The sequence below is a fragment of the Humulus lupulus genome, chromosome 8 (genome assembly GCF_963169125.1).
Source record: "Humulus lupulus chromosome 8, drHumLupu1.1, whole genome shotgun sequence".
NCBI lineage: Eukaryota > Viridiplantae > Streptophyta > Magnoliopsida > Rosales > Cannabaceae > Humulus > Humulus lupulus.
This window is the reverse complement of record NC_084800.1, coordinates 46,103,974-46,121,177: the sequence shown is the minus strand read 5'-3', so window position 1 is coordinate 46,121,177 and position 17,204 is coordinate 46,103,974. Positions and strand designations below refer to the sequence as shown.

The following is a 17,204-nucleotide window of genomic DNA, read 5'->3' as shown; positions in this document are numbered from 1 at the left end:
TCTCTTCGTTTTAGCAGAGTAACTATATACAAGCCAAAAAGAGATCCCTTCTCCAGTGCTCTGTCACCTGTATTTATAGGCTCACAAGAGCACTAGGCTTGGGCCGGGCTGACCCGGGCCCAACAAAGATATAAATACCACTGACTTCTCTATCGGAAGCCCAATACAAAGGATAAAAACATAAAAGACAAACAATGATCAGAGCCCACTGGGGCAGCCCAAAGCCTATCTATCACCCCAAAAAAATGGGGCTTTTGGTTTGGGCATTTCGAGTTACGAGGCGGATTCAGGGGACAAGATCAGTCAGAGTAGTGGCGGCACAGGTCTGAACCAGCAGCGTACAATCCCGAGGTGGCCTTTTCTGCAGGTGAAACGTGGGGACAATCCCCACGCTTCATGGGGCGGAGTCAGGGTCACGGATGCTTTATCCTACCAACGCTGAGGACTTGACCCGGATTCATTTACCTCTGTCCCTCTTCATTTATCGTAAGCCTGGATCATCTACCTAGAGCCCGGACCGTTTACCAGGCTCCGGGACCGTCTGCGTACATCTCAACACTAACCCCAAACAGTTGTACGTCTCCCAGATGAACGTCCCGGATCATTCTTCCTGGACACCGTCCGGGTCTGGACCCACACTTGGGCCGTCAATGTCAATCACTTCCTATCAAACGGGCTTGGGCGGGGCCCAACCCCAATTGCCCAGTTAGTGGGCCTGGACCACCATCCCGGGCCCAAGGCAGGAAATGGGGATAACACCCTACTTTTCAATTTCTTTATTATTTGACTTTGATTTAAAAGAAAAATAGAAAAAAAAAAAAATTCTTACTCCGTCTTCTTCTTCTCTACCTTTACGGTCTTTCTTAGTCTCTTTAGCTCCAACTCTATATTCCAAAACCTTCATATGCTAATTAAAAAGATATAATCATCTACCAATTTTATCATTTCTCAAGTTAAATAGGAAAAAAAATTGAATTTAAGGATTAGTTTCTACGAAAACCTTCTCTTTTTTTTTTTGGCTTTGTAGCTAAGAGGAAGAAAATGTGGAAATAGTAGAAAAAAGCTTGGTGATTGAATGATATTCTCCATTTCTACAAGTTCGTATCTTTCTCTCTATGTATATATATATATGGCTTGGCCCTTATATCTTCTTCTATCCTCATATATATTTTTTTATAAAAAAAAAATCTATTTTGAACTTTCATTCTACTCTTTGGTTGGAATGTAAAGAAATTAATCTACTTTTATTTAAAAATAAAAATAAATAAAATAAATTATGAATGTAATTTGTAGGAGAAGAATTTATATGATTTAGAATATGAAATTTTTTAACCGGAAAAAGATAAAGGTGATGAATTTTATAATTGAAAAAAATAAATTTTGTAATAAGTTTAACATGATATTCTATATTGGGGTGGAATGATGCATAATTTTGGGCATAAATTTTAATGAGCTAATACCTTAAGTGTAACGTGTTTGCACTCTTTTTTTTTTTCTTTCTTTTCTCCTTTTATCTTGTAGAGTCCAAGAACTTTACTTAGCTAAGATAGATAGTAGTATGATAGTATTTATAGCATTATCTTTGTTACTATGGATTTTTGGTTCAGACCGGGAATTATTTGGACACTCATAGTAGTACTTATAGATTTTCTAAGTTTAATCTATAGTTTAAGAATATTAAGTATAACCTAAGGTTTGATTAAAGTGACTGATATTAAGGATTATATTTATTGTATTATAAGGTTTAGACATCAACCAATAGGATTTTAAGCACATGTTATGAATGGTGATTAAGGATTAAGTATTTTTGAGGATTAAATCTAATAAGGAGTAAAGTTTGAATGTTATAGGGTCAGTCAGCAGCTTTGAGTACGTTGAGGGCTTAGTCAAGGCTGTTTACTCCATTCAAACTTAGCTAAAAATGTGTAATTTCGTGTTTAAATTTTCAGCATGTGCCGATATATCGCAGCTATAGGGGGCGATATGTCGCAGCACGTAGATACGGAAAACACGAAACGATGCACGATCGCCTCGGGCATACTGGCCCAGGCGATATATCGTCTACAGGGGGCGATATATCGCCTCCTTCAGCATATGTTCAATTACTTTTGAATTCTTTTCCTTTCAGCCATTCAAACTCCTTCAACAGTCCAGCATCTTTTGAACGAGTCTTCAGCCTCTGCTGAACGATTATTCAAATGATTTTCACCTAAAAAGCCATTATCTTTATTCAAGTAAAATCAAGATATTTTCATTCCCAAACTCTATAAATAGGACCTAGTACCCAGCCATTATTCACCATTTGCTCTAAGTTCAGAAGCTGTTAGTGTTAAGTGAGTGTGAGAGTGTAAACACCTGGTTTGGGGAAAAACTATAAGCTTAAACATCATAAGCTTATCAAACACTTTGGGAAGTGAGTTCTATAGTATTTCGGTGGAGGTTAGATTGATCTTGCAAATCTTTGAGGTAACCAAAACTCTAGTTCCTTTCTGTATTATGTTTCCTTTCTCTTAGTCTTCTACTCAATTTCCTAACCTCATTCTTATTTTGGTTAGGGAATCCAAGTTCTTAAGCACTTAAGTTGTGGTAAGCATATTTTCTCAATGATTTAGTCTTCCTATTCATTTTCATTTCTTCTTCTTCATAAGACTCACTCTTTCTCATTATGGTTTTAGGAGTGTTCCAAAAGTCCCAACTCAGTCCATTATATCCCGGTAACTTTGGTAAGGAAAATAGGCTAGAATCTATATGTTTATGTTTATGTTATCTTATGTGTTATGTTTTCATATGTTATGAATATGTTATTGATGTGTATGTTGTAGGCTTGGGCATATTGACTAACAAGACCCCAAAAAGATTGTGGGCATAAGCCTATTTAGCTGGTAGGACCCCACTAATCTCATGGGCATAAGCTTGTTTAGTCTATGGGACCCCAAGTAATAATGACCATTATAATAAGTGTATTATGTGTTATGATATGTCTTTACGTTATTATGAAATTATGTTTATGTTTATGACTATGTGTTAGATTTTTCCTTGCTGGGCATTAGGCTCATTCCTTTCTGTTTATGTGCAGGAAATAAGCTTTAGAGGCGGAAAGATTCGTGACGCTTAGAGGATGTGTATCGATGGTGAATGGAGTCAAGGGGCCGAGCGTTATTCGATTCGAGGATGTAGTCTTGTTTATGTTTTTATGGTTTTAAATGTATTTTCCGCATTTTCTATGTAACTCTTTTTAGTTTTTAAGTTATTTTTGTTTTAAAGACAATGGGTACCCATATCCTACTTATTTTATGAAAGTAAACTTTGTTTCTACAAGTTTCTGATAAATTATGGTATTTTCGCAAAAATGTAAGTTTTATGTATAGTTTCGTTAATGGTTCAAAAAAAAAAAGTCTAGAGTAGTGGGTCATTACATATCTTTTGTTCATATTTCAGGAGGGACTACTGACATATGTCACTTGGAGAAATACAAGTATGGTGATATTTTGTAAAAGAATGAATTTCTTTGCTTTACCTCTATCATTTGTGAAATTCTATGGAGAGTAAGAAATGAGAATCATCATTTCATCATTTAAAGTTACTCATAAGGGCTGTTGAATCGTCCTTCCAGCCTTCTAGTGCTGCGCGAGTCGCAAATATGGACATGGATTTGGATAAAGAGAAAAGTGGGAGAGTTTCAAACATGCAAAAAAAGAAGGATAAAATAGAGTATTAAGAAATTCTAAAAGCCCCTGAACCTGGAATGTATTTTAGCTCATTTGATGATCTTTATGAGTATTATAGAAAATATGGAAAGTAAGAGGGTTTTGGAATTAAAAAGAAAACATCACATGCTTCAGAAGATAGAAAAATAAAATTCTTAACTTTGTCATGTTCGTGAGCAGGGAAGTCAAAATCTCACAAGAAAAATGATCTTAATCCTAATCCTTTGACAAAAGTGGAATGCAAGACTAGAATTAATGGTACTATTCTTGAGGATGGAAAATGCAAGATTAATTCAGTTATACTTGAGCATAACCATGGATTGAGTACTCAAATGTCAAGATTCTATTTATGCAATAGAGAGATAAGTATTAGTGCTCAAAGAAAACTTGAACTAAATGATCGAGCAGGAATAAGTGTGGCAAAGAATTTTCAATCATTTGTTATTGAAGCTGGGGATCATGATAATGTTCCATTCTTACAGAAGGATTGTAGAAATCTTATTGAGAAAGCAAGACGATTACGACTAGGGGTTGGAGATGCTGAAGCAATTCATCAATACTTTGTTTGAATGCAATCTAAAAATTCAAGTTTTTTCTATACAATGGATTTAGATGCAAAGTCAAGGATAAAAAAATATATTTTGGGCTGATGCAAGGAATAGAGCGATATATGAATTTGGTGATGTGGTTACATTTGACACTACATATTTAACAAACAAGTATGATATGCCATTTGCCCCTTTTGTTGGAGTAAAACACCATGGTCAATCAATCTTGTTAGGATGTGGGTTGCTATCAAGTGAGTCTACTGAAACATTTATTTGGTTGTTCAAGACATGGCTAGCATGCATGCCTGGATTTGCTCCAATTGCCATAATTACTGATCAAGACAAAGCAATGAAGAAGGCAATTGAGATTGTGTTTCCCCAAAGTCGACATTGTTGGTGCCTTTGGCATATAATGAAAAAGATACCTGAGAAGTTAAGTGGTTATCAATCTTATAAGCCAATTAAAAGGGCATTGAAAAAGTGTGTTTATAATTCTTAGACAAAGGAAGAATTTGAGAAAACATGGGGTCTTTTCATCAGTGATTTCAATTTTCAAGACAATGGTTGGTTAAATAGCTTATATGAAGAAAGATGTCGTTGGGTTCCTGCATTTGTCAAAGATACATTTTGGGCTGGAATGTCAACTACTTAGCGTAGTGAAAGTATGAATGCATTTTTTGATGGATATGTTAACTCAAAGACAACACTTAAGCAATTCGTTGAGCAATATGATAGTGCTTTAAGAGACAAAATTGAGAAGGAGAATCAAGTTGATTTTCAATCTTTTAGCACTTTAATTCCTTGAGTGACTCATTTTGCAATCGAAAAGCAATTTCAGGCAGCCTACACTAATGCAAAGTTTAAAGAGTTCCAAAAAGAGTTGACTGGAAAGATTTATTGTGAGGTTTCTTGTGTTGATGAAAGTTCTAGATTATTTGATGTATGTGAGGTCTTATTCTTTGATGAAGGAAGCAAGTGTGTTCATTTCAACAATGAAAATAATGAGGTTCAATGTTCTTGCCGACTATGTGAATTTAAGGGAATTTTATGCAAGCACGCTATATCAATTCTCATTAGAATAGGAGTTTCGAATGTTCCAATGAAATACATTTTGTCACGATGGAGAAAGAATTTGAGAAGGCGTCATACAAAGATTAAAATTGCTTATGATGATTTACATAGCAATCCTGAAGCACAACGATATCACAAGCTCCAAAGAAAATTTGACAAAGCGCCTGATTGGGCTATTGTCTCTGATGAAAAGTTCAAATTGTTTTGGAATGTGATGCATGAATTTGAAATAAACTTAGCTAAAGATGAAGCTAATTGGGTAGTAGATTTGACCAAGTCTCAAATTTTTCATTCTAAGAATTCTCGTGATGAAATGATTAGTGAAAGTAATGAATCTCGCTCTCCTATTGTTGTTCGAAGACATGGGCGTCAACCTAAGAATAGGAAAGTTCCAATGGTTGAAAAACTAACAACTATGAAAAAGAAAGGGTGTAAAAGAATCAAAAAAGGAAGAAAGAATGTGAATGTAAGGATTCTCTGTTGTTGTATACTGTTTTATTCTAACATTCATTTTCATTTAAAAAAAATTATGTATGTATTTTATGTTTTTACAGGACACAAACAATGAGGAAGGATGCATAAATAATGAGAAATTTGTTGGTACATTAGACCAGGTAAAAATTAGCTGCTTTTTTTTTTTAAAGGATTATCTAAATATTTGTATAATTTTTTCCATTTATCTTTTCAAATTGAGGAAGCACAAGCAAAAGTGTCCATGCCATATAATCAACCTAGAAAGCAAATTTTAGGTTTCCAACCTAATTTTCAAACCTTACCTATTTTCAAACCTTACCTATGTCCTACTTCCATTACCCACCACCATATAATTTGAATCATTTTATCTATGCTAGTAGCATACATAATGCTCAAGGTAAAAATAAAACTGCTTGCAAGAATTATTAGCTTCATGTGTGTATATATGAATATATTTATATTGTTTATATCACTGTTAACTTATTAGCTTATTAGTTTTTTTTTTAATTTACAGCCAATGATTATGAAGAAGTTCCCATATGAAATTTTTAATTGTGAGTATAGTTTATTTTGGTTTATTGGGAAGTCACAAGTTCATTTGCTAATTAGTTTGTTTTGGTTTATTAGGAAAGTGTCTCTTTTGTAAACAGTTATGCCCTTTTGTTGTGAGAAGTATGAATGAAAGAATGTTGTAATGAAAATTGATAAACTAGTATTGGTTTTGAATTATTTATGAGATAGTTTGCACATGGCATGATAAATCAACATAGGGACTATATATGGACCATTGAGGGATCACTATTTTTATTTTTATTTTCTTCAGAAAGAAAAAGACTTAATTAAATAAAATGTGAAAGAGTTTGACATCCACAAATGGGGCTCTTCCCAAAATAAACGGTCACTTTACAAGAAATCGAGCAAACTCATTATTTTGTATTGAAATCCAAACAACATTAGCATTTGAATTACAAGAGAAAGTAAACAAATATTTTAAAAAAAAGGATAATTGCCACATGAGACATTCTTAATACAAATAACATAACCAACTCAAAAGAGTCCTTAGTATCAAATAAAGATGCTTAGATATATCTGTGACTCACACAACATTTGAAGGCCGGAATGACGATTCAACAACTCTTAAGAATAACTTTAAATTGTGAGATGATGCTTTTCATTTTTGGCTCTCTATAGAATTTCACAAATGATAGAGGTAAAGCAAAGAAACTCAATCTTTTACTAAATATCATCATACTTGTATTTCTCCAAATGACATATGTACCATCTCAATAGTCCCTAAAATATGAACAGAAGATAAAAGGAGGAAAAAAAAAGTGTGCAAATACGTTTGGGAACACTTAAGGGATTAGCTCAATAAAATTTATGCCCAAAATTATGCATCATTCCACCCCAATCTAGAATGTCATGTTAAACTTACTACATAATTTATTTTTTTCAATTAATAAAATTCATCACATTTATCTTTTACGGGTTAAAACATTTTATATTCTCCATCGTATAAATTCTTCTCCTACAAATTGCATTCATAATTTATTTTAATTTTAAAATAAAGGTAGATTCATTTTCTTGCATTCTTACAAAAGAGTAGAATGATGGTTCAAAATAGATTTTTTTTAATAAAAATTATATATATATATATATATGAAGATAGGAGAAGAAATAAGAGTCAAACCATATATACACATATATAGAAGGAGAAAGATACGAAGGTAGAAATAGAGGATAGCAATCAATCACCAAGCCTCTTTCCACTATTTCCACATCTTTTTCCTCTTAGCTACAATCCCAGATAAAAAAAAAGGGTTTTCGTTGAAACTAATCCTTAATTCAATTACTTTTTTCTTCCTCTTTAACTTGAAAAAAAGAGGAAATTTGTAGATGATTATAACATATGAATGTTTTGGAATATAGAATTGGAGCTAAAGAGAGATGGTAAAGGTAGAGAAGAAGAAAACGAAAGAAGAAAATAATTTTTTGTTTTTTTATTTTTCATTTAAATCAAAGCCAAATAATAAAGAAATTGAAAAGTAGGTATTAAGTAAACATAATACAACTGTATACTTGTTTATTATTAAAATAATATTCAACTCAAACTAACTTTACCGCCACATACACTCTGGATAAAATTCCACCGGGTTATATAGCATTTCTCTTATATCTAAGCCTTTGGACTTTGAAGTATTTCTTCCACGCTGTCGACCTATTCTTTGTGCACATATTTAGGATTGGATAGGTCAAAGTACAAAATAATAAAAACAATGAGGCTTTTAATTCCTTTGATAGCTACAAAGTAATCAATAAACATTTGACCTACGTATAGGGGTGATAATTTCGGTCACGATACGAAAATAAATAGGTTTGGGTGACACGTTTAATAGTCTTGTTCGTATTTGAGTTTTTGACACATTTAATAATCATGACATGTTTGTGTTTATGATAAGCGTATAAAATATACGCTTATTAATAACATTTTCAGATTGATTTGGTTGTTTTTCTCAAGAGAAAGTTTCTATTTAATCTGTTTGGTGAACTTGTGCAGTTTGTCGTTATAATTCTGATTTGTTCGAGAATTTGGATAAATGTTGGTTTTAGTAGCCGAATATTGGCCAATATGTGGAAATGTTGTACAGGCGATATATCGCCTGTCTTGGGCGATATATCGTCATAAGAAGGAATTCCAAATTTTGTTTTTGCAGAAACGACATCAGAAACTCGCGTTTTTATCGAGAAAATTCGCCAGGCGATATATCGCCTGTCTTGGGCAATATATCGGCACGAGGGCATTTTTGGAAATTTTCATGGAAATTCGTAGGTTTTTGGATTTTTGTAAAAAGAATAAAAAGAAGATCTGAAAGGAAAAGAAGGAGGGAGGCATTCTGACGGCAAAGGGAAAGAAACAGAGAAGAATCCACGTTTATTTCGTTTGTGTTTATTTTTATGTTTTTGAATTTTAGATTGGATGATGAAGTTTAATATTATGAACTAAATTCGTATTTAGAGTATTTTAATGTAGTCACTGGATATTCTATTCGTCTTTAATGCAATTTCTATGAATCTTTGAATTTATGGTTATCTATTGTTCTTATGTTTAATGCTTGTAATTGATTGGCCATCTGTTGCATGATTATTGGTTTTAATTCAATATCTGAAAAGTGAGAATTGGAATAGTTTTAGACAATAGACATAGATTTCAATTTAGAACGAAAGTATCAAATTGGTTTGTGTAGCAATTAGGTTTTTGTTCTTAATGCGGTTTATGTGTAGAATTTATCACAGACATGTAGAAAATTCGCAGGTAAACTGAATATTTTATATCTTGAGAGAGAATAGAATTGTCATTAGTAAACTTGCTATAACCATAGATCACAGAAACATATTAGTTGTATTATTGATTGAATATAATTGAAGGTTGATGAAATTAGAATACTCTAATCTTTCGCTCATATTAAATTTCGTTAATTAAATTGTGTTTTCTTAGTTTATTGATCATTGTTAATTGTCATTAAAATTTCATTAGTCAAATAGAAATAAAAGTTTGCTATTGGTAATTATTAGATCAATTCCCTGACGGAACGATAATATATTTCCACTACTATTACTTGTTTATTCGATTGCGTATACTTGCGCAGTAGTAAAAATTCGCAACAGTTTACCTTAATCATATTGTGTGATAATCGTGTTGATCCGTTTAATAATTGTGTCGTGTCATAATTGTATCAACACGAATAATTATCATAGGTTTTATGATTTTTTTTTCATATAATTATAATTAATTGTGTCAATTTCTTGTTATGTCATGACATATCATAATCATGTTATCGTGTCGTGTTATGTTCGTGTTTTTTACACGCTTAATAATTATGTCGTGCTCATGTTTATTTTAATCGTGTCGACACAAATCTAACACGTTTACACGTATTGCCCTAGCTACGTGCATGAAATTTACTTGGCTTGGAGTCCATTTAATAGCAGATTGTGTTCTAATTTTAATGAAAGTAATTTATTTTCTACAAGAACCAATCTATATATGTGGGCAAGTTTAATTTGCTTTTGTCTAGATTCGTTTATGTTATAAAGTCACTTGGATTTTACATGTTGGATCTAACTATAAGAATAAATTGAACTTGTCCCGCCCGTGACATGGAAATTGATAGAGACAATTCTATATGAATAGTCTATTGACTCTTGGTATATTCTGATCTGATGATAATCTCAATGTGACCTATTAGATTGTAATTAACTCCCTTTCTCTTGTCTTATTTATATACGTAATACAAGTACTTATATACCAATCTCTCACCCCTAAACTATGAGCTCTGTCATCTGAGAAAACAAAGTGAGCTCTAAATTAATTGCAGGAAGAAAAATATGGAAATCTCTCTTGAACAAGCTAAAAGCAAGAAGGGTGGCCTTAGAACCATGCCATTTATAATATGTACTTATCTCTCGCACAACATCGTGAAACTGGGGTTAATTATTACTTGTGTTAAATCTCATAATCTTTCTTGTTAATCTGTATACATGCATCCATTTTCAAGGATCAGTTGGAAAACAGCAACATTGTAACATGTACAGAATACATATTTGAACATACATGAATCATGGTACACACATTTCTGAACCAAGAATTACATATAAGATTTTCATTTGGCTCCTCTCCATGCAGCAAACGAAACATTTGAAAAGCTTGCCAGCATTGGACTCCATGCAAATATGATAAATTACCTGAGGAATGACTATCACCTGGATGTGGCCACCGGAGCCACTATTCTGCTATTGTGGGGAGCCATGTCCAACTTTACTCCCATCATAGGGGCTTTTGTCTCGGATTCTCATTTGGGTCGCTTTCGAGTGATTGCCTTAGGAACCATCACCACTCTACTGGTAAGCAAATACCCATGAAATTACTACCGCTCCCTTCAAGCTTTTCGCCATAACCATTCACGTACAGTAGAATGAATGGAAGTCATTTCTTTGGATTTGTTTTCACAGGGGATGATCGTACTATGGTTAACAGCTATAATCCCAGGAGCAAGGCCTCCTCACTGTGACAATGGAAAACCAGGACAGAGTTGTTCTCCTGCAAGCGGTCCTCAACTTGTGCTGCTTCTTTACTCGTTTATTCTTATGAGTGTTGGAGCTGGCGGGATTAGACCGTGTTCTTTGGCTTTCGGCGCTGACCAACTTGACAAGCCCGAAAATCCCAATAATAAGAGGATCTTACAGAGCTTTTTCAACTGGTATTACGCTTCGGTTGGAATCTCAGTGATGGTTTCGGTGACGGCCATAGTTTATCTACAGGAGAAACGTGGCTGGATTGTGGGGTTTGGAGTTCCTGCAGGGCTGATGTTACTCTCCACTGTTTTGTTTTTCATAGGCTCTTCCCTTTATATTAGGGTGAGCGCAAATAAGAACATGTTTTCAGGGTTTACTCATGTGGTTGCAGCAGCTTGGAAGAACAGACACTTGGCTTTGCCACAAGACAATAAATTCGATGGCTGGTACCATCTCAAAGGTTCCAACCTTGTGAGACCAACAGATAAGCTAAGGTATGAGCCACCATAATTTTGTTCAAACATGGTCAGTATATAGCTTTTCTTAACAGTTGGGAAAATACACAGCTGACCAGCTCAAAATAGTCCTTCTACATTGTGCACTTCATCAATCTTACTAAACCATAAAACTTCAAAAATAAAAATACAATCTTGCATGATTTCTAGTCTCATTTTTCTTGTTATCTGAATAATTTTACTAATCCAATCAAGTAAACACTAAACACTACCCACTATTCTCAGGTTCCTAAACAAGGCTTGCATGATTAGAAGCCCGGACAAGGAGATAACCCCAGAAGGTTTAGCAATAGACCCATGGAGTTTATGCACAGTGAAGCAAGTAGAAGAACTCAAAGCCATTATCAAAGTCCTCCCTATCTGGTCAACCGGCATTTTCGTCGCAGTACCCATAAATCAACACACACTTTACCTAATCCAAGCAGCGACCACAGAACGACACCTTACCACCCATTTTGAGATCCCAGCAGGCTCTTTCATTGTCTTCTCCATCCTCACTCTGTTCCTCTGGGTCGCCTTCTACGACAGAGCCCTGGTCCCACTCCTCTCCCGCTTCACCGAACGACGTCGTCAAGTCCTCAGCTTCAAACAGCGGATGGGCATTGGGATTGCTATCTCCTGCATAGCCACGGCCACGGCCGCCGCCGTGGAGTCCAAACGACGAAGGCTGAGCATCGTTGTTGGCGAATCGATGTCGTGTGTTTGGCTGCTACCGCAGTACTGTTTGACTGGTTTGGCGGAAGCGTTTAACGCCATTGGACAGATAGAGTTCTACTACTCTCAGTTCCCCAAGAACATGACCAGCTTTGCCGTAGCACTGTTCGCTCTGGGATTGGGGTTCGGGAATCTGATTGCGGCTTTGATTCTACGAATAGCGAACGACACAAGTGGGAAAGGCGGGAGTGTGAGTTGGGTTGCTAACAATCCAAACAATGGTCACTACGATTACTACTTTTGGGTTTTGACTTTTTTGGGTTTGATAAATTTTGTCTACTATGTAGTTGGGCTTATGGGCCTTGTGACGAGAGAAATATTTGGGATTCCGAAGAAGAAGAACAATGTTTGGAGCCGGAGTTAGGTTTGGATAAATCTAATAAGGGAGAAGACGATGGGAAAGCGTGACCAAATCTAAAGACTTCTTCATCACTTGTTTTCAATGCTGACCCTTAAAAAAAAAAAAAAACTGTTTGTCGGGTTGAGACTTCAGAGTTACTACTTGGGGTTGATTCATCATTTTCATATTAATCATTAAACAAAGGAAACATGTAACATTAGTGTGTAACTCACGTAATGAAAAGTTGAAAAGGGAATTATGATATTTAGAAATTTACATAATCTTGTTTGGTTGGGACTGGAATATTATGAATGATGGGAATATCACTATTTATATTTGGTTGTGTATAGGAATTTATCTAAATTTTTATATTTTTATAAAATTAATATGATAATATATTTTATCAAAATAATAAATAATATAATCATAAATAGCAAATCACATTTTTAAAAAATTACCAGAATTTCTCTTAGATTATAATTTATAAATAATTTTACTTATGAAATATTTTTTTAAGAGAATTAAAAAATACAATCATTAAATACTAGAATCAAGTATAATTTTTAAAAATACACTTATTTATTTTTTTAATAATATATCATTTATTATTTTAAACTAAAGTAATGATATAAAGTATTTACATATTAATTTCTTTACATAAAAAAAAACATTATTTATCATTTTATAGTTTAATATATGTATATTTATTTTTATAGTATAAGCTTCAAAAACAAAATAAATATGTTGATTCTTGATTTGGTCAACGATACAGAGTCACTAAAAACGATAGAAATAAGATGAATTAAACTCAAGAAGGTAAACGACACCAAGATTTATAGTGATTCGACCCCAAAGAATGGTAATGACCTACGTCCACTTCGTGTTTTTATTAATGTAGAACTCCAAAACCTGCGATCAGTGAACTAGGATTAATGAGTTTCACAAACTTGGAGGTGAGTATAAGTTTAGTGGATAAAAACACTATAATGCTCTCTTGATTACAAATGATTCTCTCTTAATACAAAAAATTGTCTCTCCCTTCAATAAATCTCATGAGTCTTATTTATAGGCTCAAGGATGTACATATAGGCCTATGGGCCGTCCTTAACTTGTGTTACAAGCATATTTGAATAATAATAAAAATAATGATATTTACGTATAAAGATAATTAAATATCCTAGAAATATCCAACTCATAACTGCATTTGAATTCTGGCTTCGGTCCTACGAGCAGATCTGGTCGCATATGTCAGCACATCATTTTCCCTATTACTCAGCATGTTCCTCGTGCCTATCAGGCAGCTTAATTTCCTGGTCATTGGTCGACCAAATTTTCATCAAGAAAGAATCACGTGCTGCTCACATGCGCCTTGATCGTGCCATGTCATCAAGCAAATATTTTTTTGAATAAACATTTGTCCCCTAAGTTTATTTTAATGCGATCAGCATTTAATAAACTTACTCGACCAGCTATCCAGCTAACCTGTCACATCTGTCAGTACTTACTTTTTCGAAAAAGTAAGTAATCATGACCTTTACAGTTTCCCATAAACGATTCGAAAGTTATTGCTATTTCCCATGAAAAAACCCTCAAGTCTCTTCATTACTTCGCATTAAGGCCCCAATCAGAATAAATATATATCCTTCAACTTCTTTTCATTTTTTACTCGAGTCTTCTCTCTCCTCAAGAGCACTCAGAAAACCCTCCAAGAAAATCAATGCCTTCAGTTCGATCCGTGACATCTACGATCAACTTCAAGCACCATTCTCGTGTTTTCTTCAATAAATCCATACTCAAGTAAGTTTTCGACTTCATCTCCTCACTTTTGTAACTAGTTTCACGTATTTTGGCCCTGATTTGCATGTTTTCACACAACTGGGTTCACACTATTCTTGAGATTTTTTTTTTGGGTAACAGGTTTAAGCAAAATACATAGAATAACTATGCTAGAATAGGGGTTTTAGGCAATATAATGCATAAAACAATGTTTAGAAGGAGTATTGAGGTGTATTTACATTGATTTTGGGTCCAAAATTGAAGTGAAAATTCAATTTTGGGTATTTAAAAAAAACTGGGTTTTCGGAAAAAACTTTTCAAATTCACTTTTTGATATGTTTTTCCAACCTACTCGTATGTTTATTGTGTTTTTATCAGGATACTGCTGGTCGTATAAAAGCTTAACTTTTATACACGAGCAGCGCTATCCTTGCTTTCCTTTTTCTTCTATCTATTGGTTGTAGATTCTCACTTCCCTTTTGCTCTTCTCAGATATTCATGCATGATCCCTGGGGAGGTGAGAGACCAATAGACGACGATCTTCTCACTTTATTGTTCTAGGATCTAGAACAACCTTCATTGCCTTTTTCAGAACCTCTGGCCTCACACCCAAACCCTACGACCAGTCCTTCACAGAACCAACCGAATATGGGTCGTGTTAAACACATCGCTCATAGAAAAAAGAAAGCCACAAACTCACCTGCCAGCCCACCTGCATCCAATACCAAAGGTCCCTCAAACGACCCTCAACCCTTAAATTTTGCATCACCAAACATCCAGCCCAAGGCTCATCCATGCGATGGCCCTCGAGCAGAGGTAGCCTAGTACATCGCCCTTCCAAGCGTCATATCGACCAGGATGGTGGCTAAGTATCCAAAGATCTATGGGCTTCCTGGGATCAATTTATACAAACCTACACCCGACCAGAGGGCAAACATGCCCGAAGGCGCCTACAGTGCCTAGTCAAGGTACCATATAGACGCAGGGGCAATCTTGCCCTTGCATGACTTTTCGATGGGGTGGCCAATTACTTCGAGGTTGCCCCTTTCCAAATAACTCCCAATGGATATAGAACACTTTTAGCACTCTATATCCTATACAACCACAAAAAATGGCATGTGCCAACCCCTCATGAGATCAACTATCTGTTCTGTTATCCCTAAAAAATACGAGGATGACGTGGCGAATGAGAATGTGACATGTGACATCACAAATCAGGGAAAAACAAAGTATTGAGAAAAGATCGACGGGAAAAAAAGTGTAACGACCCAAATTCACTAATTAGGCTTAAGGGCCTTGATTAGTGTGTCTGGAGGGCATAATGGGAATTATGTGTGATTTTAATGATTAAGATGCATGATTATGATTTAAAGCATGTTATATGACTATGTAATAATTATGTTATGTGATTTGTACCACGTGGGTGTGGTGATATCAATGTGATGCACGTGCCGAGACGGTCCTAGAAAGCTAGATAATGGTAAATGGTGATTTGGTAACTTGTGTAACTGTTAGTAACCATAGAGAGTAACAGGTTTTGTTGGAGAAGTGGTAGAATTGTAATGTAAGTAAAAGGACAAGTGTGCCCTTGAGGTTTAGTTAGGAAGGGGTATTAGTGGAGGGATAAGGTGGTCTTTTGGTAGTGGTTTAGATGAGTTTCAGCTGAAGGAAAATGTAATCACGTATAACACTTTGGAAATTGATTTATGCTGAATTTTGGAGACCTAGAGATAGAGTAAAAGAAAAGTAGAAGAAGGAAGCTGAATTTGAGTCTTGGAAGGAGAATCAAGGGGTTTGAAGTAATCAAATCAAGCCTAGGCCAAGATTACTCAGAGGTAAGGATTTGTCTATGATTTGTTTAAGTTTCAAGTCTGGTTTTTAGAGGATAAGCATGAATTGAAACAAGTTAGTGGCTGGTTTTGCATGAATTCAGAGAGTTGGAATAATCAAAAGAGAAGGTGATTTGAAGCTAGAGTTGAAGAGAATTCAAGCTGGGTTCTTGACTGAGGTAAGAGTGTATCATGTTTAATTTTCGTAACTGTTATGGTTTAAGAATCTAAAGGTCTGGTTTGCACTTTTCTCAAGTTTTGGATCAAGGGTTTGAATATGAAATTTAAGTATAAATTTTGTGAGTGGTTGTGTAATTGAGCTAGATTATAATGTTTATAGGTTGTTGAATGGTCTATTTGGGGTTTTGAGTTGGTTTTGGGGTTTAGGTATGAATTTGGGATGATTTGGAGAGATTTGGGTTCGGGAAAAACGCAAGGGAAAACCCAGAAATCTGGGTTCGCGAAGGAGCGTCGCGGCCTTGTTCTTGGGCACCGCGGCGCGAGGCTGTTTCTGGGCAGAGCAAGCTCTCTGACTTGCTGGGCGCCGCGGCCCTATAGGGCAGCGCCACGGCGCTAGGCCAATTTCAGAACATGGGATTTTGCGATTTTGAGCCTTTGCTCCGGGGGTTCGGGGGATGTCTTCGGTGCATTTTTTTAGGGATTTGGGGGATTCCGAGAGTGTGGGATTGGTTCCGGGAAGTAGTTTTGGATTGATTAGTGAAAAAGAATGTTTCATTTGTGTTGTGACTAGATCTTTGGAGAGGCTCAGGGTAGAGGACCGTGCTCGCAGCTTTGAGGCATCGGAAACTAGTGAATTGAAAGGTAAGAAAACTGCACCCGGTTGTATGATTGTGATGGGACTAAGTGCTCCCGAAATTTGTATCGTGTCAATGTTGGTATTACGCCATGGGACATGTAAAAGCGGTCTAAGAGTACCGTACATGATGTTAGCGTACAGGGCGCGGATTGGCCACTGGTAGCCAAGGACAACGGGATAACGAAGGGAGCAGCCTGATGGCGCTAGCCCTAGTTATCATTTGTGTACTGTATATGTTATGAATTGATATGCTTAGTATGTGGAATACTCGATTATACTGATTGATGATATGGCTGAGTTTATGTGATGCAATGTGAGATGTTGACTTGTCTGCTAAATG

At 35.3% G+C, this 17,204-nt stretch overlaps 2 pseudogenes; both read left to right on the top strand.

The window, feature by feature from the left end:
* The first annotated feature begins 3,745 nt into the window (after positions 1–3,745).
* LOC133795345 (protein FAR1-RELATED SEQUENCE 4-like) lies at positions 3,746–6,469 on the top strand (annotated as a pseudogene).
* Positions 6,470–10,160: 3,691 nt separating this feature from the next.
* On the top strand, positions 10,161–12,718 carry LOC133797062 (protein NRT1/ PTR FAMILY 1.2-like; annotated as a pseudogene).
* Positions 12,719–17,204: the final 4,486 nt, after the last annotated feature.